The sequence below is a fragment of the Acartia tonsa genome, chromosome 3 (assembly GCF_053477335.1).
Source record: "Acartia tonsa isolate MP-2025a chromosome 3, ASM5347733v1, whole genome shotgun sequence".
Classification (NCBI taxonomy): domain Eukaryota; kingdom Metazoa; phylum Arthropoda; class Copepoda; order Calanoida; family Acartiidae; genus Acartia; species Acartia tonsa.
In genome coordinates this window covers 56,758,391-56,785,862 of record NC_137262.1, presented here as the reverse complement: position 1 = coordinate 56,785,862, position 27,472 = coordinate 56,758,391, and the positions used below count along the sequence as shown (strand labels likewise).

General features: G+C 33.4%; 1 protein-coding gene and 2 long non-coding RNA genes across 3 annotated transcripts in view; 1 reads left to right on the top strand and 2 right to left on the bottom strand.

Moving 5' to 3' along the window:
* Ddx56 (putative ATP-dependent RNA helicase DDX56) overlaps positions 1-27,472 on the bottom strand; it is a 402,780-nt gene that overhangs the window by 247,678 nt on the left and 127,630 nt on the right. The window lies entirely within an intron of this gene.
* LOC145314625 (uncharacterized) lies at positions 18,735-22,766 on the top strand. The gene is made up of 5 exons (XR_013877824.1): positions 18,735-18,794; positions 19,724-19,807; positions 20,857-20,938; positions 21,814-21,886; positions 22,547-22,766. It is a non-coding gene; the product is annotated as an uncharacterized LOC145314625 (long non-coding RNA).
* Positions 22,874-24,558, bottom strand: LOC145314622 (uncharacterized). The gene is made up of 3 exons (XR_013877821.1): positions 24,496-24,558; positions 23,832-23,920; positions 22,874-23,275 (listed from the first exon to the last, which is right to left on the bottom strand). It is a non-coding gene; the product is annotated as an uncharacterized LOC145314622 (long non-coding RNA).

Below are 27,472 nucleotides of genomic sequence, written 5' to 3'. Positions count from 1 at the left end.
AAATCAGTTAGTTTTACTATTAGAATGTACCCAAATTTAAAGGAAAAATTAGTTGGTTTTTAGAATATACCCCCCTGTAAAGTGACAAATAGTAAGTTTTTAGAATATACCCTCTCCCAGTAAAAGGACAAAATAGTAAGTTTTTAGAATATACCCCCCTGTAAAGTGACAAATAGTAAGTTTTTAGAATATACCCTCTCCCAGTAAAAGGACAAAATAGTAAGTTTTTAGAATATACCCCCCTGTAAAGTGACAAATAGTAAGTTTTTAGAATATACCACCTCCAAGTAAAAGGACAAATTAGATAGTTTTAAGAATATATCCCCCCCCCCCAAATTAGATAGTTTTGCTGTCCTCAGCTTAATCACTTTTACAGCAATTTCCATTCAACTGAAAGTGAACCACTAACCAATATTAGATTTAGAAGCAAGGATGACAACGTCCATAAGTCGCGAAGACTGGATGCGCAAATGTCACCTACATCTTTATATCTTCAATATGAGCTAAGAAAATCATATTCCCTCATAGCCGAGCAGACTGCCAAATTGAGTTATAGAGTAGCTTCACTACGAACAAATGTTAAAATCGCTGCTTATTCTAGTTTAGGTTAAGTTCTATACTGATTAGAAGATCCCAGAAGTTAGAAGGACCCCGTAGGAGTTAAAAGAAGTCTTTGGTGTTGAAAATTAGGTAGGGGGGAAGGGTGTCTGTGGTCCAACTGTCATTTAAAAGATTTTTGTCTTATACTTAGTTAGACAAATGAAAATTTAACAAAAACTTTGACCTTTTGATTTCTTAATCAACTTAGAAAGTTTGTTGGCAGAAATCTAAAATAAAAAGAAGAAATTTTTTTCAGTCTTTTTCTGTCTGTTTCTATGATCTTTCTGATTGCTTAACCAATTATAAGGTTGTGCTTTCCAGAGAATACTTCTTCTAGTCCATTTGTTGGTTCTAAGTTCTTTTTCAGTGGCTTTAAACATCCCTCTTCTAAATAAAAACAATTCAACATCCTTTTAACAATTACTAATTATGAGAATTAAGGACGGATATTCTACTACTAGAAAAGAACAAAGTGGTCATAACACTCCTCCTTCCCTCTTCCCCTCAAGGGCACTTGGAGCCCTCTAGGGGCGTAGTCACTCGTAAGCATTAAAGTAAGTACAGCAATAACAGCACATAGAGTAGATGTGCTACTATAAAAACCATCTAAAAATTAAATTTTGCTAATTAGAAAATGTAAAACAATGAATACCTAACAAATTTAGCAGAATTTTTGCAGATATCTGAATTTGCAAATTTCTCAAACTTTTATTCATTTTTATTCATATATAATATTCATATAAAATACGAATTTTGATAAAATTTGGAAGAAAAAGATTTTTTCTAGTTATAATCCTATGATCATATAAAAGTAACAGATTGTGTGTGTCGTTAATGATCTCACTAACAGCTGTACATAGACCTCCTTTAAATTGATTTGAAGTTTCTTTTAGGTCCAGGTAAGGTTTATAGTTATTTTATGGGAGGGTAACCTACCACCCTACCCTTGATGTCTTAGGTAAAGGGGTAGTACCCCACATCAAACTTTAAAATCCCACTTTTTACCCCTCTTAAAATATTAGAAAGTACAATTTACCCACCCCTCAAAATAAAAAGCTTGGATGTTCCTGACCCTTGCAGGAGAAAGGTGCCCCCCTCTCCTCCTTTTACTCAAATGCCCTTAATCTCTGTGCACGTACCTGCTTTCAACGCTTCGCCCCTAGAATAGTTTAAAATATCATTATATTTCATTAACCTCTATGTTCTTTAAAATAATTCAATTTTGACTTATATTAGCAGGATGTGTGAGAGATTATAGCAGGAATGTAAAATGCAATAGCCGATAAATTGATGTACATCCCCAATGATGATACACATAATTAGATTACAATTAGTGGTTTAAACGTTTGGACACACTCAACCAAATGAACTAACTAATAAAATCCAAAGAAGTCTCCAAGGTTGTTAGGCCAACGAATAAAAATAAGACTTTGGGGACAAGTGTAAAAGACAGCCCAATGTCTCATCCCTCTCTGGATTATAGCCTTATTAATATCAAATTTATATTAAACCCCAGAGTATTAACTCTTATCACCAGGGTGATATCATTTCCGTCAAAGGCAGAGATAGATAAAGGTAGTCAGAGATATTGTTTTGAATGGGGGGGGGGGGGGGGGGTGATACTAAGAAGATAATACCATAAATTCCTCAAAACATATGGGATAAGACAATGGACGATAAAATGATTCTCTAATCTTCAATAGTTTAGACACCTATAATTTTAAACCAAATAATAAAAAATTCCATAACAAATAATACGTAAAAAACAAATAAGAAAACGTTATTAAACAACTTTGGGTACCAATGTAATTTATATTCAAATGTCCCCCCTCCCCTTTCATTAAAAAAGCACAATATACCTCTTCCCAGTTGCTTAACTCTCATTAAATTAACCCTTAACAGTCGGGCCCCTTGCCGCACCTTCACCGGGGGGGGGGGGCGTTTAACGCCCCCCCCCCCCTATTATCTCAGTTCCCATTAGAGCTAGATGGCAATTTTTTTTTAAAGTCACGTAGTTTGGGCTCTTTATCATTCACACACAGAAAATGAGATAGATAAAACCGAAGGGGGGGGGGGGGGCGTTCAACGCCACCCCCCCCCCTGCCCGTTAAGGGTTAATCCCAACTTTAAACTAATAACTTTTCCATTTTTTGGCAATTGAGAAAAAATGAAAATTAAATATGCGGAAGTAAGGACACACACCTTTAAAAGTAGTGTGGAATTTGAGTTTATTATAGTATACTTGTAAGATTAGCAATGCAGTCCGACAGACAAAGTCAGTTATAAGTTAATGCTCATTTATAAGAGAATCCTTTCAAAGTTGATTTATAAATCTATCTCAAAAAGCAGCAAAGTAAATTATATTTTCAATGTTCATATTATTAGGTAAAAGAATATTTATATATCTATCTCATATAGCAGCTGTGAAAATCGCAGTTAGCTATAGAGTTGATGCTAATAAATATTTAGAATCACTTTAGAAGACAGATGTCCATTCAAACCCTAACCGTTGAATATTATAACCTTGTGAATTATATGCTTTATGAAATAGTATTCATATAATGTAACTAAATAAATATAAAGAAATCGACCGTTTTATCCCAGGGTTCTTAAGGGTTAAGATAATGGCCGATAAATTAATATATATCACCAATTATGCTACACAAAATTACCCCTTCTGTAGATGAAAATTAGTGGTTAAATCGTTTGGACACTCAACTTAATAATCTAACCTATCATAAATTTAAAAAAGTCCCCAAAGTTGCCAACGAATATGATATTTTAAAACTTTGGGTACTAGTGTAATAAATAGCCAATGTCAACTTTTATGGTCAACTTAATGTGGTGAATCATATTGAAACTAAATTTACTGTTTTATATAAACTCTTTAATAAAGGTGCAAAATTGCAAGAAATTTAATCAGAGCAGAGATTATTAAAGTTAATCTTTTATATATTTATTAGCAGCTGTACCCCTAGAGGCCTCCCGAAAAGAAGGGGAGGTTAACCCTTCATTTTAGATTACTTTGGGATGGTGGAGGTAACCTACCCTAAAATAATTATACTTGGACAATGACATACACATTATTAAATTCATAAAATCACTAAACCTATTAATACTGAAATTTTTATCTTTGCCTATAAGATCTTTGGAAATACTAATTTTAGAAAATTTTATATTAGTGAGATGCTCTTTGATTCGTAATAATGTCCATCTGTACATTTGGCTGATCTCAATATGTGACAGTTGGTTTATCATTATACTGGAGGCTGCGCACCTAGAATGTATAGGCTCTGTATTGAAAGAGGTAAGAATGGCATAGAAAAGAGCCCTAAACCATCACACGGCTTAAATCTAAAAATATAATAGCCTAAAACCAACCCGGGAATATTTGAAGCTTCCCTAAATAGGAGAACTCAATCAGTTCTTAATAGTTGTTTCAGACAAAAAATACTTACTACTTATAGGATAAATGAGCTTTGATACTTGTGGATTTTTAAGAAATATAAACTTCTCCAGAACCAATACAAAGCATCTCTAATAATAACAGCGCATGAAATAACCCTTTTTTGAGATCTTAACTAACAAACAGGCAGCAGCTTCCACCCTTTGGAAATAATAATGACTTACATCTTATTGTTTTTATTATTTAAACAGCCTTAGGAATTTTATAATCATGAATTGACAAAAAAATCTCTATTACTTGTAGATAATCAAGAAATTTTACCAAAAGGTTGAAAAAAACAAACCTTGTACTAAAATTTAAGTTCTTTACTTTTAATTTAAAAAAAAAATATGTACTATCCAATCAAAGAAAGTAATAAGGTTACAATAACTATTAAACTGATTTAATTCTTAATTTTTATGGAGGCTTCCTACAGGCCTTCTGCTCGGTTGGTTTTAGGCTGTTTTTCTGTCAACTTCTTACCCTCTTCAATACATAGATGCTAGTTGTGCAACCGTTAGTATTATAAAAAGAAGTAAGGTCCAGCAAAACGACCATACAAATTTTCCTATTTTATTATTGGAATTGTTTAATTGATTAATTGTTTAATTTTCTTCATTTATGTAATAAACCTTGAAAAGCAAAGGATGATCTGGACAAAATTAGTTCTTAATCAAGACAATGCAAATATGAAAGGGAAAAAATGAATAAGAGAAAAAGATAGATAGATAGAGAGAGGGAGAGATAGACAAAATTAGTTCTTGATTAAGACAATACAAATATGAAAGAGAAAAAAATGAATAAGAGAAAGAGATAGATAGATAGAGAGAATTGGAGATAGAAAGATAAAAACTAGTTCTTAAACAAGACAATACAATTATGAAAGTAAAAAATGAATAAGAGATAGGGATAAATTAGATATTCAGATTTCGAGAAACATATACAGTTATATTGAACTAGAACCTATATATATCAAATTGATTATTTATAGCAGCTTAACAATTGCATTCTGACATAACATTTAGTGTTGAGTATTTATTTGAAGAAGTTCGTTATTGCTTAGCAAATTAGAACTTTCAGAAAAGAGCTTTGTGACCATTTTTTTAGACATACGTAAGTGTTTCGATAACTGTCATCAATAAAAATTAAATGTTTATATATATTTTCTATTTATTAAATTTAGTGTAAATTATTTTTTTATTTCTTGACAAAAACAAAAATTATAAAATTTTTATTTTATCAAGTATTTTATTTTTAAAAAATTTAACAATTTTAAATTATTTTTAACTTTCAAAAAAAGTTTTACTTTATAATTTTATATCCTCTGTGGTTAGTTTTAAAACTAACAAACATACAACAGTTTTCCCCTTTCTGTCCGATAAAAACAATAGAAAAAGAAAAGAAATTATTAAGATTTTAAAATTAAATGTATCCAGTATTTATCAAATCATATCTAAAAATCAAATCTTAGAATTATATTTTCCCCCCACTCTCATTCTATCTATCAATTTGTCTGTATCTTTCTATCTATCTATCATAACAAAGTTATATGATAATTTGCATACCTCTCAGACACTATTGTCTTATTCTTACACTGAGTTAAACATTTACACATACACACAAAACCCACACATATCAGGAAGGAATGGGACAATTGGCTGTTTATTACCCTAGTAATAATTTTTTATATTTTTTTATTCATTAGCTTTGATATATTGGGGACTTTAATTGAATTTTAATTGGTTGGTTCATTAAGTTAAGTGTCCAAACGTTTCAACCACTAATTGAAGGGATAAATAAATTTATCAGCCCTTGTCTTATCCCTTTAGATCCCTGCACACAGACTTATTCCCACTTAACTTTAAGAAAATATTTACTAATGAAATATATATAAACTTACTGAAGCGGAGAAACTCTTTCCTAGGTTAGGAGGAAGGGACATTGGAATTATTTTTCTATGGTAACCAAATGGATGGCACATATGCAGAACCCCTTTTCCATGATTTTGTATTGGGTCTTGAAATCAGGTAATAGCGTCGGAAATATAAACACAACTGAGTCCCTACAAAAGAAGTAATTTTTTAAACGAAAAAGTCTCCACAACTTTGACCAGGTATTTTTCTGGGTTATACATCTATACTTATACATTTTTTGTAATTACAAAACAGATTTTTTTTCTAGGGGGAGAGGGAGCATTTTTATTTTCATCACTGGGTGTCTACAATGCCTCCTGCACGTCCCTTGTATACAGATAAGAATCAGGGACATAAAGGGATAAGACAATGGCCAATAAATTGATGTACATCTCCAATGTTAATACACAAAATTACCCCTTGAGTAGATTACAATTGAAACGTTAGGAAACTCAACTAAATAAACCAACTAATCAAATTATTAAAAGTCCCCAAAGTTGTTAAGCCAACGTTATTACAAAACTTTGGAGACTAGTGAAATACACAACCCATTGTCCCCTCTACCTGTGGATATGAATTATATTTGAATCTGCATACCCTTGGTTAATAAGATATTTACATATCAATGAATTTATTTAAATTTGTTTTCATCAAAGGGAAACTCTTTTACTTAACTTATTTTTTTTTATGCTGGCTGTAATGTAAACGTAAATGTTAGAAAAATGCGCCATCGCGTCAATAGAATCTTATATCTACAACCCTTAACCCTTACAGATCGGGGGGAGGGGGGTCATATTGACCCCCCCTCTAGTTTTTTCAATGTCATTTTTTTTGTAGGTAAGATAGAGAGTTGTGACTTCATGACTTTTTAAGTTTAGTAATTATACGTCGGCATGAGTTGATCTTATATGGATATCTGGTCTGTGTCGGTCGTGGCGTCCGGTCAAAGTCGGTTAGGTGGCACCAAATTTAGAAAAAATTCTAAATAAATCTTAATTTCTATATTATGAAAAGTGGTGTTAGGACCGTTTGACCGCTCCTGATCGACTTTATGACCAATTTTTGTTTGGCTTTTATTACAGACATATATCATGAATATCGTGGCTTCTATTACAGCTAGAGACCTATAAATTTTTTGGTAAATCCTTGAGCAACAATAAACAGATAAAAATATTAATTGGCGCCGCCAACCGCCGTTTTACCGCCGTAACCGCCGAAAATGGAGGTTTCCGTTATTTGCCGTTTTTCGGCGATGATCAGAAAAAGTAATTTTTTTGTTATGAAAAATAAAAGTTTGGTCATCCTAGCTGCAAAATTGGCCGCTCTACAGCTGTTTTAATATTTAGCGGTTGGCCGCTAAAAAGCGGCTAAGGAGCGGTCTGACTGCTATAACTAGAAAAAGTAATTTTATGTCTCTAACTGTAACAGGAGCCGAGATAGAGGGGGGGGGGGTCAATATGACCCCCCCCCCCGCGATCTATTAAGGTGGGAATTGGGGCCCGATCTGTAAGGGTTAAACTGAAGACATTTTATTGATCATGTTTGTGTCGATTATAAGACACTTACATTAAAAGTATACATAACTGCAGGGTGGTAGGGGACATTGGGCTATTTATTACACTAGTCCCCAAAGTTTTATAATAACGTTTTCTTATTCGTTGGGTTAACAACTTGAATGTCGAAATGTTTCAACAACCACCACTGATTATCATCTACAGAATTTAGTTTTGTAATTTTGTGTGTCATCAATTTATGCAAAATATTTCAATGTTTATTTTGTTGGTTATATCAGGGAGGTACATTTGGCTGTTTATCACACAGCTAGTACGCACAGTTTTATTTGTTGACTTAACAATTTTGGGTACTTCATTAGGTTGAGTGTCGAAATGTTTTGACCTTTAATTGTAATCTACAAAAGGGGTAATTTTGTGAATTTCGGGGATGTACATCAATTTATCAGTCTTTGTCTTATCCTTTTAGATCCTTGACATAACGAATATATTAGAGTTGCTTGAAATACTATCAATACTATACTTATGCAATATGCAATTATTATAAAGTAGCATGATTTCTGTATGTCTGTAATTCTATGTCCTATAGTATCTTGTTATCGTGTTCAGGAAAGCTTGGTAATATTCAAGAGAAGGTTTTAAACTGTTTAACAAGGGGTAGGGGAGAGAGCTCCCCCCTCTAGGATAGGACTTATGTCTACAAAATATACCTCTAAAACAATAAATTTTAATATTATTAAGAAATGATAGAAATAATGAAAATATGAAAAATAGTGGAGTTTCCGTTTTATGCATTTTCAAAATTTATTTGAATAACTTTTGATAAGTTCAGACAGACAGACATAAGCTATGGCACAGGGACAATTACTATATTAATCAAGGAAAACTTTGTACAGTAGCTGCGCCATAGCCTCTTGGTACTCCGCATTGCAATAAAGTAATCGTCATTGCTGTTTAATTTGTCAAAACATTTCCTTTTTGTCGACATGTCGTTATCTAAATGACTTCATTGACATCCTATTTTATGAAGTAGTAAGGTTTCTTATCTCAGCAACTTCAGATATACATAACCACCGAACTGGTAGGCTTGTCCATCCTGGGATAGTTTTAGGTTTATTTTTTAGATTTGGCTATTTTCTGCCGATCGCTTTCCCTTGGAATACTAAATGCTAGGGGGGCAACCACTAGTTTCTTATGATATGTCATATTATCAACATAGCGTTATTATAATGGAAATATGACTTTATATTTGCTTATTTTAAAAAAAATATGAATTGCTACTCTGGATATTTGTAACACTATTCCAAAAATGCCAGTTTGTCTGTGACCATATTTTTAGAGAGTGGGGTTATAACCCACCCACCCTCCCCCCCAAAAAAAAAATACTCATTATTTACATTGAATTGAATCCCAGTTTAAAAGCATCCCTATTGAGAACCCCCCCCCCCTCCTTACAAAAAAGTTTAAAATTTTAACCCAAGAGAAGGGAGCCCTACCCCCACGGGAATACTAGAATACAATATAGGTATTTGGTGGAATAAATATAAAACTGTCTCAAGATTATGGGGGACTATATTTGTATGCAGGGATACAGGGATAACACAAGGCATGATAAACCCAAGAGAGAAGGGAGCCCTACCCCCACGGGAATACTAGAAGAGGATATAGGTATTAGGTGGAATAAATATAAAACTGTCTCAAGCCAGGTATCTAAAGGAATAAGACAACGGCCGATAAATTGATATACATACATACCAAATGATTAACAAACCAATCAAAATTTGATAAAAGTCCCTAAAGTTGTAACGCTAACGAATAAAAACAAGGAATTTTATAACTTTGGGGACTAGTGTAATAAACAGCCCAATATCCCCTCTCTTCCAGGTCTCAAGATTATGGTTCACAGTATCTGTGGGCAGGGATAGAGGGATAGGAAAGGGATGAAAAATTAACCTTAAATTATTGTTAATTTTGTTAGTATTGGATTGCGATGGTTGTAGGCAGTTTCCCTCATAGTTCTTGGGCTAGCACACTAAACCCTATTTTTTGAATAATTGAAAAAAGGTGGGGGGAGAGGAGGGTTTGTGTATTGATATAAGTTTGGTGACGTTAGGTTATATTATGTATTTAGGTACAGGGTAGCCCCTCTGTGTTGGGGCTTTGCAGGTATAGGCCCCGCAGGATTAGAGCCGGTGCAAGGGTTCGACATGTACTGTACATAAATACTACTACCTCCCCCCCCCCCTCCCAAAAATTAAAAATTTATACTACCTTTTTATTGCAGCGCTACTTATTGACATATTTATTAAACATATACCCCTCTTATCAGGGCTCGGCAACCGCCAGTAAGCCTTTACAATTGTAGAAATGAGCTTGAAGTCTAAACCTGACTAAAAATATGGCAATCCCTATTTTCAAAAAAAGCTTACAGTATTCCACTGGGTTTAAATATGCGGCTGCCAAGCCCTGCATATAATGATCCCCCCTCGTCAAAGAATAGTTTTCTACAAGATCTGACACCCAAATAGAAAACAGGAAACCTGCTGGGAATTGGATTTAGAATATTTTTTTCTCCTTTATTTTTACATCAAAATAATCTTAAGGGCTGGGCCGAACTTTTCAAGTATAACTTTGAAACCGATTAATATCCGCTGGATTAGAACTGGTTCTCAACCATACTGAAATATCATCTATAACATCGTATTACAGACAATTTTCCATGAAAAGTAAAAATTAAAAGACTTAAAATTAGCCTCTGGGCTAACCAAACTGGTTTTAATCTTATAATTTTTCTTTATGATATCCGCGGAAAGCTGTCTATAATACAATGCAATAAATAACAATTATGTCATTACATGGATCTAAAAATGTAACACTACGACAACAGACATCCAGAACTGTTATTTGACAGTCTTTGTCTGCAACTTTTAACTATGCATTGTATTGAGTTGCACCTGTTTTTTGGCCACAACATTGCCACTAGTATTATTGTCAAACCTGAGACATTGAAGCAGTATGAATAATTTTTAAAGTTCTATTGGCTGGGACTCGAACTCACAATATACAGGGATAAAATGAATATACATACCCAATGATGATGTACAAAATTACTCCTTCTGTATATTTTATATTATATGTTTAAATTGACACAGGTAGTTTGAATCAAGATTTATTACTTAAAAATACTCAAACTTTTAATGTAAAACTTTGGGTACCAATATAATTTACAGTCCAATGTAATTTCCAGCATAAGCCTAGGTAATAATCCCCAATGCCTCTAAATTCTTTTTAGTTTTGTGGGGGATTACAATTATAGGAAGTTAGGGTCTTCAAATATTTAGTGTTTAAACTTTTCAAATCCCGCCATCTAAAAATATTTTGTCTGGTCCTGTTCCTGTAAAAAACGAATAGTAACGACAGTACAACATTGATATAAAACTGTAAAGATGCAGAACTTATATTTGGTAATACTGGAAACTTTTACTTTTTCTTTAGCTTGAGCGGAGCCGCCTGAAAAATAAGGGCAGTTTTACATCGCTGGCTACGGCCAGGTTAGTTTTTAAATCACGTTTTTTTCTAACTCTTTATCACAAAAAAATTAACAAGGAAGCAAATATACCCTTTTTACTTTATTTGTAGAGAAGGTCCCTATAAGTCTTAAATTTAGTTGGGCTGTTAGTCTTGAAATTAGTCATTAAATCTCTGTACTTTCTACCGGACTTTCTGGTAACGACAGTTCTACGGCCGACCCTAGTTATGTGAAAGCTGCATTGCTTTAAAAAATAAACAAAAGCTACTTTAAAATCCTAACTATTAGACAGGGGTTAGAGTGAGTGAGATATAAATACATAATGTACATCATATATAAAGTTAGTTCAGGAAACTCTTTTGATTTCAGTAGACCAATCATAACCACCCCCCCCCCCCACCATTTTATATTTTTTACTTTCAAATATTATCTTTAGCCCTTGGGAGGACCTCTAACCCTAAAGAAAAATCAATTAACCTATCAATTATCTACTAGCTGCTGCGCCTCTATTATATAGGGGCTCTTTATTAGAAGGGATATGGAAGGGCAGAAAAGTAGCCTAAAACCATACCCAGTCTTTTTATAAAAATAAAACGGGATCTATAAGAACCTTCACTGTAAAGGAAGACCATATCGGTTCAGCCGTTAGCGAGTTCTACAGACAAAAAAATCTTACTTCTTTGTATTATAGATAAATCTAGTTGCTTTACCCCTATCTAATAGAATAGGACGGGCGAGGTCAGGAAAACAGCCTAAAACAACTCCTCAGCATTTATACAGCTTCCCTGAAGAGTTCAACCGATTCGGACTAGCAAAATGCGATATCTTAAGCTTCAGACAAAAATTAGAATACTACTAATCACTGAACTAGTTGAGTTCTCTTTTTCAAAGAATCTTTATATAGGTTCATATAGATTTTAAAGTCATGGTGTCATTATTGTAGTAGCGTTATATATTAACTATAGGATTCTAGTAGTAATGTTTATGGTCATCAAAATGTCGAAGTAAAGGTCAGTCAAATTAGTTCTCAGTCACCAAACGCTACTGTTTAAAATGCCATATTAGTCGTAAAAATTAAATGCGAAAGCTTGTTTCTTAAAAAAATATTGGGGAGGCCTAAAGTGGTTCATTGAATTTATCATGGATAATGGTATAAATTCCCTGACTCATATGTGTTTGGTTATGTGTTTCAACCATAATCCTAGCAGGGATAAAGGGAGATGTAAACTTTAAAATATGGAGGATGTTTAAGTTGGTCCTTTGATGGTATCAGGGATAATGGTATAAATTCCCTGACTCATATGTGTTTGGTTATGTGTTTCAACCATAATCCTAGCAGGGATAAAGGGAGATGTAAACTTTAAAATATGGAGGATGTTTAAGTTGGTCCTTTGATGGTATCAGGGATAATGGTATAAATTCCCTGACTCATATGTGTTTAGTTATGTGTTTCAACCATAATCCTAGCAAGGATAAAGGGAGATGTAAACTTTAAAATATGGAGGATGTTTAAGTTGGTCCTTTGATGGTATCAGGGATAATGGTATAAATTCCCTGACTCATATGTGTTTGGTTATGTGTTTCAACCATAATCCTAGCAGGGATAAGAGGAGAGGTAAACTTTTAAATATGTTTGTCATAAATTTAAAAAAAAATATGGGGGAGGCTATAGGCGGTCCATTGATGGTATCAGGGATAAAGGTATAAATTTTCTGACTCATATGTGTTTGGTTATGTGTTTCAACCATAATCCTCACAGGGATTAAGGAGAGAGGTAAACTTTAAAATATGGGGGATGTTTAAGTTTGTCCATTGATGGTATCAGGGATAATGGTATAAATTCTCTGACTCATATGTGTTTGGTTATGTGTTTCAACCATAATCCTAGCAGGGATAAAGGGAGAGGTAAACTTTAAAATATGGGGGATGTTTAGGTTGGTCCATTGATGTTATCCAGGGATAATGGTATAAATTCCCTGACTCATATGTGTTTGGTTATGTGTTTCAACCATAATCCTCAAGGGATATGTAAAATTGTCAATCTTTAAAATATGTTTTTCATATATATATTTATAGACAATTTTCCGCGGTTAATAAAAGAACATTTCCATAGACGTCCAAGCTATTTCTTTTGGGGGGGGGTAAAAAATTTTAAGGGGGAGGGTAATTCGTATTTGGGGGGGGGGGGGTAAAATGGCACGCGCCGAAATTTTTTTTACCCCCCCCAAAATTTTTTACCCTCCCTGAAGTCTGTTGGGGGGGGGGGGTAAATTTAGTTTACCCCCCCCCCAAATTGATCCCCGGGGTTAAATTTTTTTTGGGGGGTAATTTAAATTTTATTAGATATTTAGTATTAAAAAAGCGCGCGAAGCGCCCAAAAAATTTTTTTATTAGGGATTTTTTATTTTTGGGGGGGGGTATTTACCCCCCCAAAATTGTTTAGGGGGGGTAAATACCCCCTCCTAAATATAATTTTAATATAGTTCAAAGTCTCGAGATTTCATAATTATATCTTTTGGATCTAATGCAGTTCACAGTAAAATGTTCCTAGGATCGATGAACTTAAAAGGCTTATAGCGGCAAATCAACATAATCTATGTATTTTGATTGTACTAGATTGTAATCGACCTAAGAAGGCCTACAAATAATCGCGAAGAATTTTATTTTCCGTGTGTTTTCTTCGGTCAAACTTTTCCTGTGCATCATGGAATCTTAGCTATTACAGATTATTTGTAGGTCTTCTCATGCAGCTCATAAGATGTGCGGGAAGTACGTTGAGCCGTATGGCAGCTAGTAGCCTTTAAGCCTTTTTGTTGTTGTTGAGATAATCGTTCCCAGGAACATTTTGCCATGAAGTGCACTAGATCCTATCTTTTGTTGCCCTATCCCTGTATTTGTGTGATCATTCTAATATATAACTCATCCCCCTAATAATACCTAAATGGATATAGAATATACGTGGATATTATGACAGGGGAAAATTGTCGTTGATTTAGATTGCTAACATAGACATCACTTATTGGTCAGATCGTTCAAAGGGTAAGGGGTGGGGTAAAGGGAATGGATAGGGGAGGGGGGGTATCATTATTTCAGCTAGATACAAGTTTCACTTTATTAGAGTACATGATAATCTGGTGTAAGATCCAGATAATAATAAATCCATTAATACCAACCATTAGAAATAGTTTAGCTTTATCCTTCCTCAATTCCTTTCATACCTTTCTTCAATAAAAGTACAGTCTTTTACATGTTTCTATCTCAGCCAACCCAATTCCTTTCATACCTTTTTTCAATAAAAGGACAGTTTCTATCTCAGCTATCTTAATTCCTTTCCTTCCTTTCTTAAATATAAGGACAGTCTTACATTTGTTTTTAACTAAGCTAACTCAATTCTTTTCATACCTTTCTTCAATAAAAAGACAGTCTTACATCTGTTTTTAACTCGGCTAATTGAATATCTTGAATGCCTTTCTTAAAAAAGAGGCCAGTCTTACATCTGTTTTTAACACAGCTAACTCAATTCCTTTCATACCTTTCTTCAATAAAAGGTCAGTCTTTTATTTGTTTCTATCTCAGATAACTCAATTCATTTCATAGCTTTCTTCAATAAAAGTACAGTCTTGTGCATTTGTTTCTAACACAGCTAACACAATTCCTTTCTTACCTTTCTCAATAAAAGGATAGTCTTTTATTTGTTTCAATCTCAGCTAACTCAATTCCTTTTATACCTTTCTTCAATAAAAGGACAGTCTTACATTTTCTTAAATTCAGTTATCTCAATTCCTTTCATACCTTTCTTATATAAAAGGACAGTCTTACATCTTTTTCTAACACAGCTAACTAATTTCTTACATCCCTTTCTTCAATAAAAGGATAGTCTTACACTTGTTTCTATCTCAGCTAACTCAATTCCTTACATATCTTTCTTCAATGAAAGGACAGTCTAACATTTTCTTAAATTCAGCTATCTATATTTCTTGCATACCTTTCTTCAAAAAAGAGTAGTCTTACATTTGTTTTTAACTCAGCTAACTCAATTTCTTTCATACTTTTCTTCAATAAAAGAACAGTCTTACATTTATTTTTGGTTCCAGGATAAACGCAGGAGTTCCAAACGTCGCAGTTGACAAACGCAGGAGTGTTAAAATATTAATTTTATTAAGTATTTCTATACAGATTAGGTTAGGTTAAGATATGAATGAACAAATAAGCCCCCTGCAGGGGTTGGGCATTTGAAAAACCTATAAAATGGTCTAAATAGGTTAGGTTAGGTTTAGTGTCCACTCCGACGTTTGTCCACTCCGACGTTTGGGACTCCTGCGTTTGTTGTAGGACCTTATTTTTAACTCATCTTCTAAATGAAAATACATTTAGTATGTTATTATAATAATACTAAATGTATATAAATGTTTAATCAAGCAAATTTGCAATGTTTTATGTTAAAAGTGTATCTAAAAACAAGGAATTATGTATATTTCTTTAAATGTAAACTAAAAAGTATCTCTTTAAACCCATCACAAATAATAATATATTTGTATTTGATACATAAAATATTAAACTAAAGAGTATCTCTTTAAACCCATCATTAATAATAATATATTTATATTTAATGTATAAAATATTAAACCAAAGAGTATTTCTTTAAACCCAACACAAATAATAATATAATTATATTCATTGTATAAAATATAAAACTGAATAGTATCTCTTTAAACCCATCACAAATAATAATATATTTGTATTTAATGTGTAAAAGCTGACTTAATGCTTTTTTATCCTTTTCCTTTTTAGATAAATCCCACAACAAAGTACAAATAAAAACTTTATAGTTTTTTTTGTGAAACGGGTATGACAACAACCAAAAAAGCGTAGCTCTAAAATCAGACGGAAGGATAAACGGACAATAACACTTTATGTATTGTGTCAGATCTTAATAAGCAGAACATTGATATAAGAAGTATAAACAAAACTGTACATAAAGTGCGTTAATACAGTAAAAGGACATAAATTTATTTTAGGATGTATTATAGAGATGCCTACGGCACCCCCAGGGTAGGGGAAAATTTTAAATGGGGGGGGGGGGGGTAAAATGAAAAAAAAAAAATTTGGAGGGGGGGGGGGGGGGTGATCGCCACTTTACCCCCCCCCCCCCCACCCTTGGACGTCTATGCATATAACCAAACCTTTATGTGTGCGAACTTTTTCTCGTAGTCAAAACAGCGGACCTTAATGAGTTTTTTTAGGCTTAGGCATTATCAGCTGCTCCACAAGCATCTATGAGCTCTATGGGTAAGAAGGGGAAAGAAAAAATAGCCTAAAACCATTCTTAGGACCATGTGAAGGGTCCATAAACAGAAAAATAGTTATGTTTAAAATTCAAAAATATTTGTTAATCTGCAGGCCAAATTTTTTTTTCTCGGATATTCCCCAAATTTTAAAGCGGACAGAAAGTTGAAGAAATTTAGAAAGATAGCATCAGACATTCCAAGCAACAAAGAGATCAAGAGAAATCATCCTATTCATTTTATATTCCTACCGGACTACTATTTATTATGTTAAAAGCGAAACATCTCTATAATCAAGTCCTATAATGTAAATATTAGTATGTCCAAATAAATCCTGGATGTATTCAAGCAAAATTCATTTTTCCACGAACAGTTAAATAAAAATGATATAATCAATACCAGTTTGGCTAACACGGGCTTGCGGCCCCTTTGGGCCAGCAAAACTGGAATTAATCTTTTCTTCTTAAATTTTACTATCCGCTGAAAGCTGTCTATAATACAATGCGATAAATGACTATTTTTTATAAACTACACTGTAATATTCAAATTGGCCATGCTTAGTTTGCTAATATAGTCCTCAGATATTGGTCAATACGTTTCTCAATGGCCATGGGAGGGGATGGGGAAAGTCATGAGGGTGGTGGCGATTCTTCATATTAACCAGCTGGAAGAAACATTTCAACAAAAGTTTCAGAAAAATGTTGTTTATCATTCGTTGGTTTAAAAACTTTGATGTTGATTATCTATTTCTATCTAGCAGTTTCCAAACTTAATCAAAAGCTAATATTTCTTGGTAATAGCCAAGACCAAATATAGCGCACGGCTAGAGAAAGAGCAGTAAATGTCAACTATGATTTTTAGAAACGGATGATTTTAACACACAAAGCGTGTTCTGTAAAGATTAGAATCCCTCACAATCGTTGCATTACACATGAAACGCCTTTATAGTGCAATTAGAATAAAAGTATTTTGTTTCTTTTCATTTTATCTTTGCATGTTATGGTAGTTTTCGGTCTTATTTTTCTCAAATAGACAAAATTTTTCCTGATAAATAATCAAACTGATTTTTTATGGACCATATTCGATTGGAGGGGAAATTTGTTTTTGCAAATCCAGCAATAAACTTGTGTAGAACATAGCCATATTTTAGTGTTAATGCGCGGGCAAAAATATCTTTCCGGGACCGGGTATTCAACGAATTTCAAAACGGACAACGAACTTTAGAAAGCTAGCATCAGAAATTCCAAGGGATTGTAAAAGTTAGAAACATGGACAATTGTGTCTATAAAAAGCGCAAGCGCAACAGAATCTCTGTCTGTCTGTCAGTATGTATCTCGCTAACGTCTGAACCAAAATGTTTCTCCTTTACAGGGTAGCCTCTCATAGATCCTAGGAAGGTTTATAAATATTTAAGGATGGCACCTTTACACTCCCAAGAAAAATCGCCCCTAGAATTAATTTCTCCCCCCTCCCACCACCCCAAATTTTTCTTTTTACTTTTTAAAAAATCTATAAATACCTTGAGAGGCCTTTAAGGGGCTTAGCATCTAGTCCTATTATATAAAGTAGTAAGCGTTTTTTGTATGTCCCGAAGGATCTCGCTAACCGCTGAATCGAAATAGTTCTCCTTTACAGCGAAACTTCTTATAGGTCCTGGGAAGGTTTTAAACTATTATTGGCGAGGGTGTCTTCACCCCCCCCCCCCCAAAAAAAAAATATCTTTTTACTCCTTTGAACACAAATTTAAAATGGTATGAGGTCGACTTTTCCCCCTCCTACCTTAAGTGCCCCTAGAGGCTTTAAGGGGGGGGGGGGCATAGCCTCTAGTATTTTATAAGGAAAGAGGACAAGGTATTAAGAAAGGAAGGGAGAGACCAACCCTTAATCCGCAGGAGATATATTTAATGAAGTGTCACAAAAATAAATTACGAGGGTAGGGGTTGATCTAATACCATTCGACGCAAATAAACTATTTTTCCTAATACATGTTCTTATCCTTAAGGTTTTCAACCACTACTGACCGTAAGAATAATTTATTGTTTTGTATGCTTTCAAAAAATCTATGCTTTCTTTTTTGGGTTTAGTCCGTCTGTCCGAAACATTAAGACTATTAAGTTAAGTATGTTTTAATAGTCGCATAGCTTTCCAATTTTGGTATAATCCTCTTAGGATTTAAAAAAAAGTAATGTCCATGGCTGCAGCGCTCGGTCCCCTGGCTTGCCTAGCCGCAGCGCTGGGCTCCTTAGCCTGCCTAGCCGTGGGAACTGTTTAAATAAAATTTTTATTTTGTTCTAAATATGTTAACAAAATAAAAAGTGGTTGTTTGTCTGCTATGTTAAGCTTCGCTTTTATGTGAGATGTAAATTCAATCCAGAAATATTTTTCTAGGCTGAACGTTTAAAATACATATACATGCATTTACCTCTGTGGTTTTCTTTTTCTACTAGATAGTATTCTTCTCCGCAGTTGGGACTACACCTTCGGACAGAAAACAACCCTTGGAAAAAACAGGTAATTGAAATTGTTTAAATAATAGAATTTTATATACTCATAGCTCTCCAATATAAGATAGAACGCTAGATTTTCTTTATTATTTCAACTATAATGAGGATCTACACTATTTTCTCAAACCAATAAGTAAGGCAAGTAAAGCAATAGAAATTAATTATAAATTCTGACTTTTCCCTCAAGTGCCAATAGAAGCCTCAAGAAGCATATCTGCTAGTTTATTTAATTCTAAAATGCCTTATTTTTCACTGCAAATGAATGTTATTTTTTTGGAAGGAATATAAATTCTGTAAATGAATTAGTCCGTCCATCTTAATATATACAGTAAGACCCACGAAAAAATATTTTTTAGGTTGTAGAGATATTATTTCTTAATGTATCATCAAAAGTCGCATATGTCCTTGTTCTCTGTACATTTCCACACAAGCATATATAAAAATTTTAATTTTACCTCCATTTCAAGATTTCTTTAAAGTGGTCCTATAAAGTGGTTCTTTGTGGGTTCTATAATAGTATAATAAATTTAATAACATAGGAATTGTAAGACTGTACTAGACTGCTACTACACTGTAATATTATGAACCCTATTTAACTTTAAAAAACAGTCTTTCTAACAAATTCACTTAAATGTATAATGGCAAGAGGGAAAATCGTTCAGTTCTTAAAATTCTTTGAACTGTTAACTCTACTTCTACTTTGGGGCTGTACTATATACTAGCGATTGCACTCATAGCATCTGGGAGTTCTATATTCGACGGGATAGGAAAACCAGAAAAATGGCCTAAAACCAACCAAAGACTTAATTTAAAAATAAAAAAAGTATTCCGGGACCTATGCGAAGCTTTCAACTCAATTAGTTCAACAGTTATCGAAATCTTAAGCTTTACTAAAAAAACTTAATTCTTTATATTATAGGATATATATTATTTTAGAAGAAAATGAAATTGTTCTTTATCGTTTGTATTGTATTATTTGCAATGGCAAATGGTCAAAATTATGTTAACACAGATTATGGGGTAAGTTTTTTTTAAATTTTTATTTTACTATATTAGTTTAATATATAGGTTAGTGTCCTGTAAGATAATGTAAACTGCTCATATGATCTTTAGATAAAATTGTTCAATCTTAAGGCTATTTTATCTAAAATATTTGTAAATATATAATTCATAAATATAAATATTATATTTTGTTGTTGAAGGGGATCTAAGAAATTCCACACCCCCTTGCAATAAATTGGAAAATCAAAATAAAGTTTTAATTAATTCAATTACTTTTCTTCTTTATGACAACTAAACATCAAACAACTCTATACCTCACTTTGTTCGTTTGTACATTCCATAATTATTTTGTGCTTCGCTATTCATGGATGTTGTCATCCTTGTTAAAAGCGAAGCTTTTCTATAATTAGAGTCGGTCCGTCCTTCCGTCCGTAACGGATAGCTTTTTTCGTTAATTTAGGAATCTTAGAATTGTCCTATCGATTTCAAACTTTGCATGATGATTCTTGAAGTAGTTAGGTACGATTTAGAAAGCGTAGCAACTCTATAATCATTACCAAAATGTCCGTACGTCCATTTTAAACATGTTGATTTTTAAATATTTTAACAAATTTTATATTATATAGTAATCCGGTTGACCTGATTTTTGGAATACTGATTCCCAGGACAACAAAGCATAATGTTATGAGCGAAGCGTCTTTATAATCAATTTAAAAATGTAGGTATGTTCTTAATTAATTTCATGTATTTAACAAGTTTTTCAACACATTTACGAACACAGTAAAAGTGTCTGACTGATTATGACCTAACAAAAAAAATTATCCAATGAGAGGACATATTTGACCAATGGTAAAATTTATAGTGGCCTCTCATTGGCTAATTTTTTTTGTTACGTCATAATCAGTCAGACACTTTTACTGTGTTCCACATTTACTTACAATTTTTTCGACTTTTATACATTTATATTCTTATTATTAAGTTCTGACACTCTACAAGCGTTAATGTTCGCCTGTCATACCATTTTAGATCTTTACTTTTATGGATGTTGTCATCCTTGTTTTTTTTAGAAATCACCTCCATTATATCAATCATATGCTGGAACTGGTTTTGGTACTAGTAATACTTATGCAAGGGAGTCTTGTAGAACCGGTAAGAACAATTTTATAGTAGCGTTGCAAGAGATAAGACAATGGCTGATAAATTGATACACATCAAAATAGCTATAAACATTCCCGGGACCTATGAGAAGCTACCCTGTTAAGGTGAACCCGATCGGTTCAGCGGTTAGCAAGATCCTTCGGTACAAACATATAAACACACACATAGACATAGACATCCTGTTACTTTAGTATAAGGATTGATTAATAATTGGTAACAATGGTGTCAATACATTTCAACCAAAATTTTTTTCCTAATTTATTATCCTAATCATTATTTGGCGGTATGTACATAATTGTTTTTTTCCTTAAGATCTCCGGAATTTCCATACTTCTGTGTCAGAATTAAACATATTTTTAAACGCGCAGCTTTTCTATGATTAGGGTAGGTCCGTCCGTAACGGTTAGCCCTTTTCGTCAATTTAGATATGTTAGAATTATCCTATCGATTTCAAATATTTCATCATGCTGTTTCCTGTGGTAGTTAGGTACGATTTAGAAGGCGTATCAACTCTATTATCATAACCAGAATGTCCGTGCGTTCATTTTAAATGTAGATTTTTAACTTTTTTTAATGCAAATATTTATGTGATATAATTATCCGATTGATCTGATTTTTGGAATACTGATTCCTAGTAAAACAAAGTACAATTTTATAAGCGAAGTATTCTAAAAATGTAAGTATGTCCTTAAACATTATGCTGTATCATGCATTTTTTCAACAAATTTATTTTTAATTTTGGTTTGACTTTTATACATTTATATTCAGATTATTCAGTTCTGACTCTCTACAAGTGTTATTGTTCGTTTGTTATACCGTTTCAGAGCTTCGCTTTCATGGATGTTGTCATCCTTGTTTTTTTTTAGGATGTACAGAACGAGTCCTTTCTGACGGCGTAGCAAGATGTATTCAGAATAGATATAGCAGATTTAACACAGAGTATATTTTTAAAAGCGAAACTTTCTATAGTTTGGGTCGGTCCGTCCGTCTGGTTTACATTTTTACATTTATACTATGCTTGTCAGGGATATATAACAAGACAATGGAAAATTTATAAAATTCTTCCCCAATTGGTACCAACCAATCAAAATTCGTCAGAAGTACCCAGGGTTTTTGAGCCAACGAATAAGAAAACATGGTTATTTGAAATTGGGTATAATTATAATTTTCATTGTAGAGCAATGTCCCCTTCATCCATGAAGTTTGCAGAGTGGTGACTTGGACCCAGTATTCCTAATATGTACATCTAATCCTTTTTTTTTTTAAAGTTCAAGAATAACCCATTTATAATGTTTATGAGTATACTGTACAAAATCTTGAATTTAAATTTGTAACCATAGAATAGTTATTTATCGCATTGCATCATAGACAGCTTTACTCAGATAGTAAAATAAAAATTATAAGATTAATTTCTGTTTAGTTGGCCCCGAGGGGCCATAGTCCCGGGCCAACTAAACTGTATTGATTTATATTTTACTATTTTTGGTGACGTAATACGATGCTATTCATGATTTTTTCGTACGGATGAGAATCGGTTCAAAATCCAGCGAATATTGATCGGTGTTGAAGCCATAATGACTAGTCTATTATTTATTTTAGAGTTCTACTAAGATTTGAGTCAACTTGGTGTTAACAGTGAACAGAGAAAGATCAATAAAAGAAAAATTAATGTGTCCTTTAATTATATGGTAAATAAGTTTTTTAGTTATTGCGTGAAAGATATGTTCCTTAATCTTTATTATATAAACATACATTTAAAAATCAAAATGTTTTTAATGTGATTAAATATTCTTAATACATGATAACTTATTTCCATATACGTTTGTTAGAGTTTTTATTTTCTATGCCGCAGCTCCTCTATAATAATGGTATGTTTGTATGTCCGTACATCCGACATCAGAGCAATTGACATAAAATGGCTTTTGAGAATTTTTATTTAAAAATGTACACTTATAATATCTCATACATTTTCTTAAAAAGTAATTTTTGAATTTTCAAATTTATGATGATAATTTGGTACTTTCCCTCAAAGTGCCTATGGAGCACTGAAACCCTCCCTTAAAAACCTTCATTCTCTGTCTATCCCCTGCATGCAGTAGCCCTAATCTGCCTTCTGCTATGTATTACCCCTGCGCGGCTTCACAGTAGTGAATACAACCTAACCTAATTTGAAAAAAAAATCCTCCTAACTTAAACATGGGGGAGGGGGGGGGGTCTGTGCTCTACAAGACACTTCGAGGGAAACTGCCATTAATTTTATGAACATTTATCAAACAATTCGTCAGGGTCAACATTTTCCAGATATATTCCATCATAACACCGCGCATCCTAAATAATAGTTTATTTAACAACCGCAATTCCACAACTGGAAGATTTATATCAATTTATCCATTATATGTCAAATTTTGAAAATGTTTTGGTTATTTTAAAGTACCTACAAAAATAGCTTAAAACCACCTTCAAAAAACTTACCTCATCAATTACCTCATATGGGCGGGGATGCTGTCTATGACACTCAAACGCCAGGTCCAACAACCCAAGATAGCTAAGGGGAGCAAATTGTCTCCTTTTCTGTCCAAACACCCAGAGTTTTAGGTTAAGTAACACCCATCAGACAACCAACTTTTTGATTGCACGACCTTTGTCTTAGAAGTCCTATCTGTGAATAGTAATGAGTTGCGCCTTTTTTTGGCCAAGGCATTCTCCCTAATCTAACTATCAATGCTGCGTACCTGACATAGTAGAAGTAAGATCCATTTTTAACGTCTTTAGTTATGACGCGGTGTAAAGCCGAGAATCGAACCTGTCATCTCCCCGACGACTCGCGGATGCGCTACGTGTTGAGTCACGGTTGCGAGTTTCATAAAGCTTAAATAGATTTTACCTGGAACACAAAAGAAGCTTTCAGTTCATAAATGAGCCATAGTATTTCACAAGAGCAGGCCAACGGGTTCCCTCGAATCAATACCCTTCCTGTTAGAATATGATATGAATTATAGAGTAGCTACTCAACTAAAAACAAGGAGAGTTTTGTCCAATCCATATATAATATAAGAATATATATAGAATTTTCTTTTCTAAAAAAAATATACATATCAAAATATAGGTACCATCTTACCTCTCGTACCAATTTTAAATCTATAATACAAAGTAGAATGATGTATGTCCGTCCGTCCGTCTGAAGCTTAAGATCTCGGTAACCACTGAACCGATTGGATTCTACTCTTCAGGGTATATACCTACTGGTCCTGTTGTGGTTTTAGGCTATTTTCTTGGGGGGTGGGACACCCTCAACCCCCCCAAAAAACCAAAAAATTCCCCCCCCATTTTTTTTTTGCAAAAGATTTCCTTGGTCCTTTTACGAATTTCACCTATTTTTTTTTTTTTGCAGGAGATTTCCTTGGTCCTTTTACGAATTTCACCTTATTTTTTTTGATCACCTCTTGGGGCAAAGCCCATAGAGGCTAGAGGCGAAGCCGCTAGTATACAATAAAGGATTTGGCATTGTAAGAATAGGTAGCTGGGTTGGGTTTCCCACCTTCTCTTACCTGTATTTTCAGGACTGTTTATGACACTCTCGACAAATGGTCTGTAATGCTCTTCTGAAAGCTAAAACAAACATGAATTACAACATCCATACGAATTAAATCTAAAAACGGATATCGTAAGTTATTGAAGAGGCTCTTTATAGTGCCTTTAAAAAAGACGTCATACAAAACAAATGACCAATGATAGTCCAATACACAGATTAAATTACCAATGACATGCCAGTATACATTGTAATTGGCCAATGGTAGGACAGTATGACGTCATTTTTTATAGGCATTATACAAAGCTTGTTAATGAATGTACGCACAGTTACTTGTTATAAAGGTTTTGTTGTACATTGGTTTATCTGTTATTGTTTTCATTCTGCCTTGGTAAATTATTTAAAACTAACTTTAGGGGATTTGCCTCAAGAGGTGATTAAAAAAAAAATTAGGCAAAATTCGTAAAAGGACCAAGAAAATCTTCAGCAAATTCTTTTAAAAAAGGGGGGGGATTTTTTGATTTTTTTGGGGGTTGGGGGTGTTTCACCCCCCAAGAAAATAGCTTAAAACCACCACAGGACCAATAGGTATATACCCTGAAGAGTAGAATCCGATCGGTTCAGTGGTTACCGAGATCTTAAGGGACAGACGGACAGACAGACGGACAGACAGACGGACAGACAGACGGACAGACAGACGGACAGACAGACAGACGGACAGACATCAAGCTACTTTGTATTATAGATAGTCATAATTTCAATTAAATATAAGTGTATTTTTAGCTGCCTGAGTTATATCATTTTCTGACAGGTAGATTGTTGTATTTGGATGCAATCCTAGAAAAGACATAGAACTTAAAGAATAAAGTAGTAGTAAGGTGTTTTTGTCTGTATAGAAGGATATAGCTAACTGTGTAGCTTCTCATAGTTCCTTGGGAGGTTCATAGCTATTTTGGGAGGGGCTACAACCTTCCCCCCCCCAAAAAAAAAAGAAGAAATAATTCCCCCTCTATTTAAAATTTTTTTTTCTTTTCTTTTTGTATCTAAAATATAATAATATGGGTCAGGGTCGAATAAAATCCCCCATCACCGAAAGTGCCTTTAAAGCCTCTAGGGGTGCCTTTGTCTGTAGTTCTATCCATCGACATAAGCAATTAACATGTATATTGCCTGAATACAACACAAAAAGATCTAACAGAGTAAAGTATTTTTTAGCTAGTTTTGAAAGCTGTTTAAAGCTCAGCTAATGAAGAACTCAATGAAATCGATAGTTAATGAGATCTTAATTAACAGACAAAAGCAAATTACTATTTAAATAATAGGATATCATCTTATCTATGTCTTTGCCTGTAAGATGAATATATCTTATCCGATTATTATTAAGCACAACTCTTTGGCTAGCGGTCATTTTCTGGAAAAATCCGACAGGTATTGTCTCCAAATCTCCCTTAATGATTGTATAATCATAATTTTATAGCTTATTATACTATTGTAAATTTATCCGGGGATCTTTAGGGATAAGACAATGGATGATAAATTGATGTACTTTCCCAATGATGATAAACAAAATTCCACAGGTATTGTCTCTAAATCTCCCTTAGTCGTTGTATTATCATAATTTCATACTTAATTACTCATGCAAATTTGGCCAGGGATCTTTTGGGATAAGACAATGGATGATAAATTAATGTACATTCCCAATGATGATAAACAAAATTATCCATTTGGTAGATTGATATAATTAGTTAAAAAGGTTGAATATTATAGTAAAGTAATAGTTACTCTGTGGGACAAACTGACACCTGATAGACCTATGTATCCTTAGAGATAAGACCATAGAGGATAAGTTGATGTACATACCCAATGATGATAAACAAAATTATCCATTTGGTAGATTAACATGGGACAAGCTGACACCTGATAGACTTAGATATCTTTTGGGATAAGACAATGGATGATAAATTGATGTACATTCCAAATGATGATAGACAAAATTATCCATTTGGTAGATTAACATGAAAGGATGATTATTATAATAAAGTATTAATTACACTGTGGGACAAACTGACACCTGACTTAGGTATCTTTAGGGGTAAGACAATGTATGATAAATTGATGTACATTCCAAATGATGATAAACAAAATTATCCATTTGGTAGATTAATATAAAAGGATGAATATTATGATAAAGTATTAATTACACTGTGGGACAAACTGACACCTGACTTAGGTATCTTTAGGGGTAAGACAATGTATGATAAATTTATGTACATTCAAAATGATGATTAACAAAATTATCCATTTGGTAGATTAGCATAATTGGTTGAAAAGGTGAAATATTGTAGTAAAATAATAATTACCAAAGAGAGAGGTAACAATGGGCTGTTTATTACACTAGTCCCCAAAATTTTCTTATTGGTTGGCGTAAAAAACTTTGGGGATTGAAAGAATTTTGATTTAATGGTTGGTTTATTAAGTTGAGTGTTCAAACGCATCAACCACTAATTTATGCTACAGAAGGGGTAATTTTGTCTATCATCAATGTAGATATAATTCAATTTATCGGCCGTTGTCTTATCCCTTTATATCCCTGAATAATTACACTATGAGACAAACTGACACCTGATTGACAAAGTTATATTAAGGGATAGGACAATCGATGATAAATTCCCAATGATGAAAACAAAATTACCCCTTGCATATTCCGTTGAAATTTTTGATACTGCTAATCTGCACCAACAAATCAAGGATTTATCAATCAAGAGCCCGAGGTTTTTAAGCCAACGAATGATAGAACATGATTGCACATTCCTTGGTGGAGTAGAACCATTCCAGGTTGGGGAAATCCCAGAGGAAATCAGCTGGCAGCTCTGGCACCTCCAGGCCTGGCAGTTTTAGTTCTCTGAGGGTTTGGCTATACTATTTAGGGGAAACAAGTTATCTACAAAATTTGCCAAAAATAAAAATATGTGTAATATAGGTGGGGGAGGGAGTAA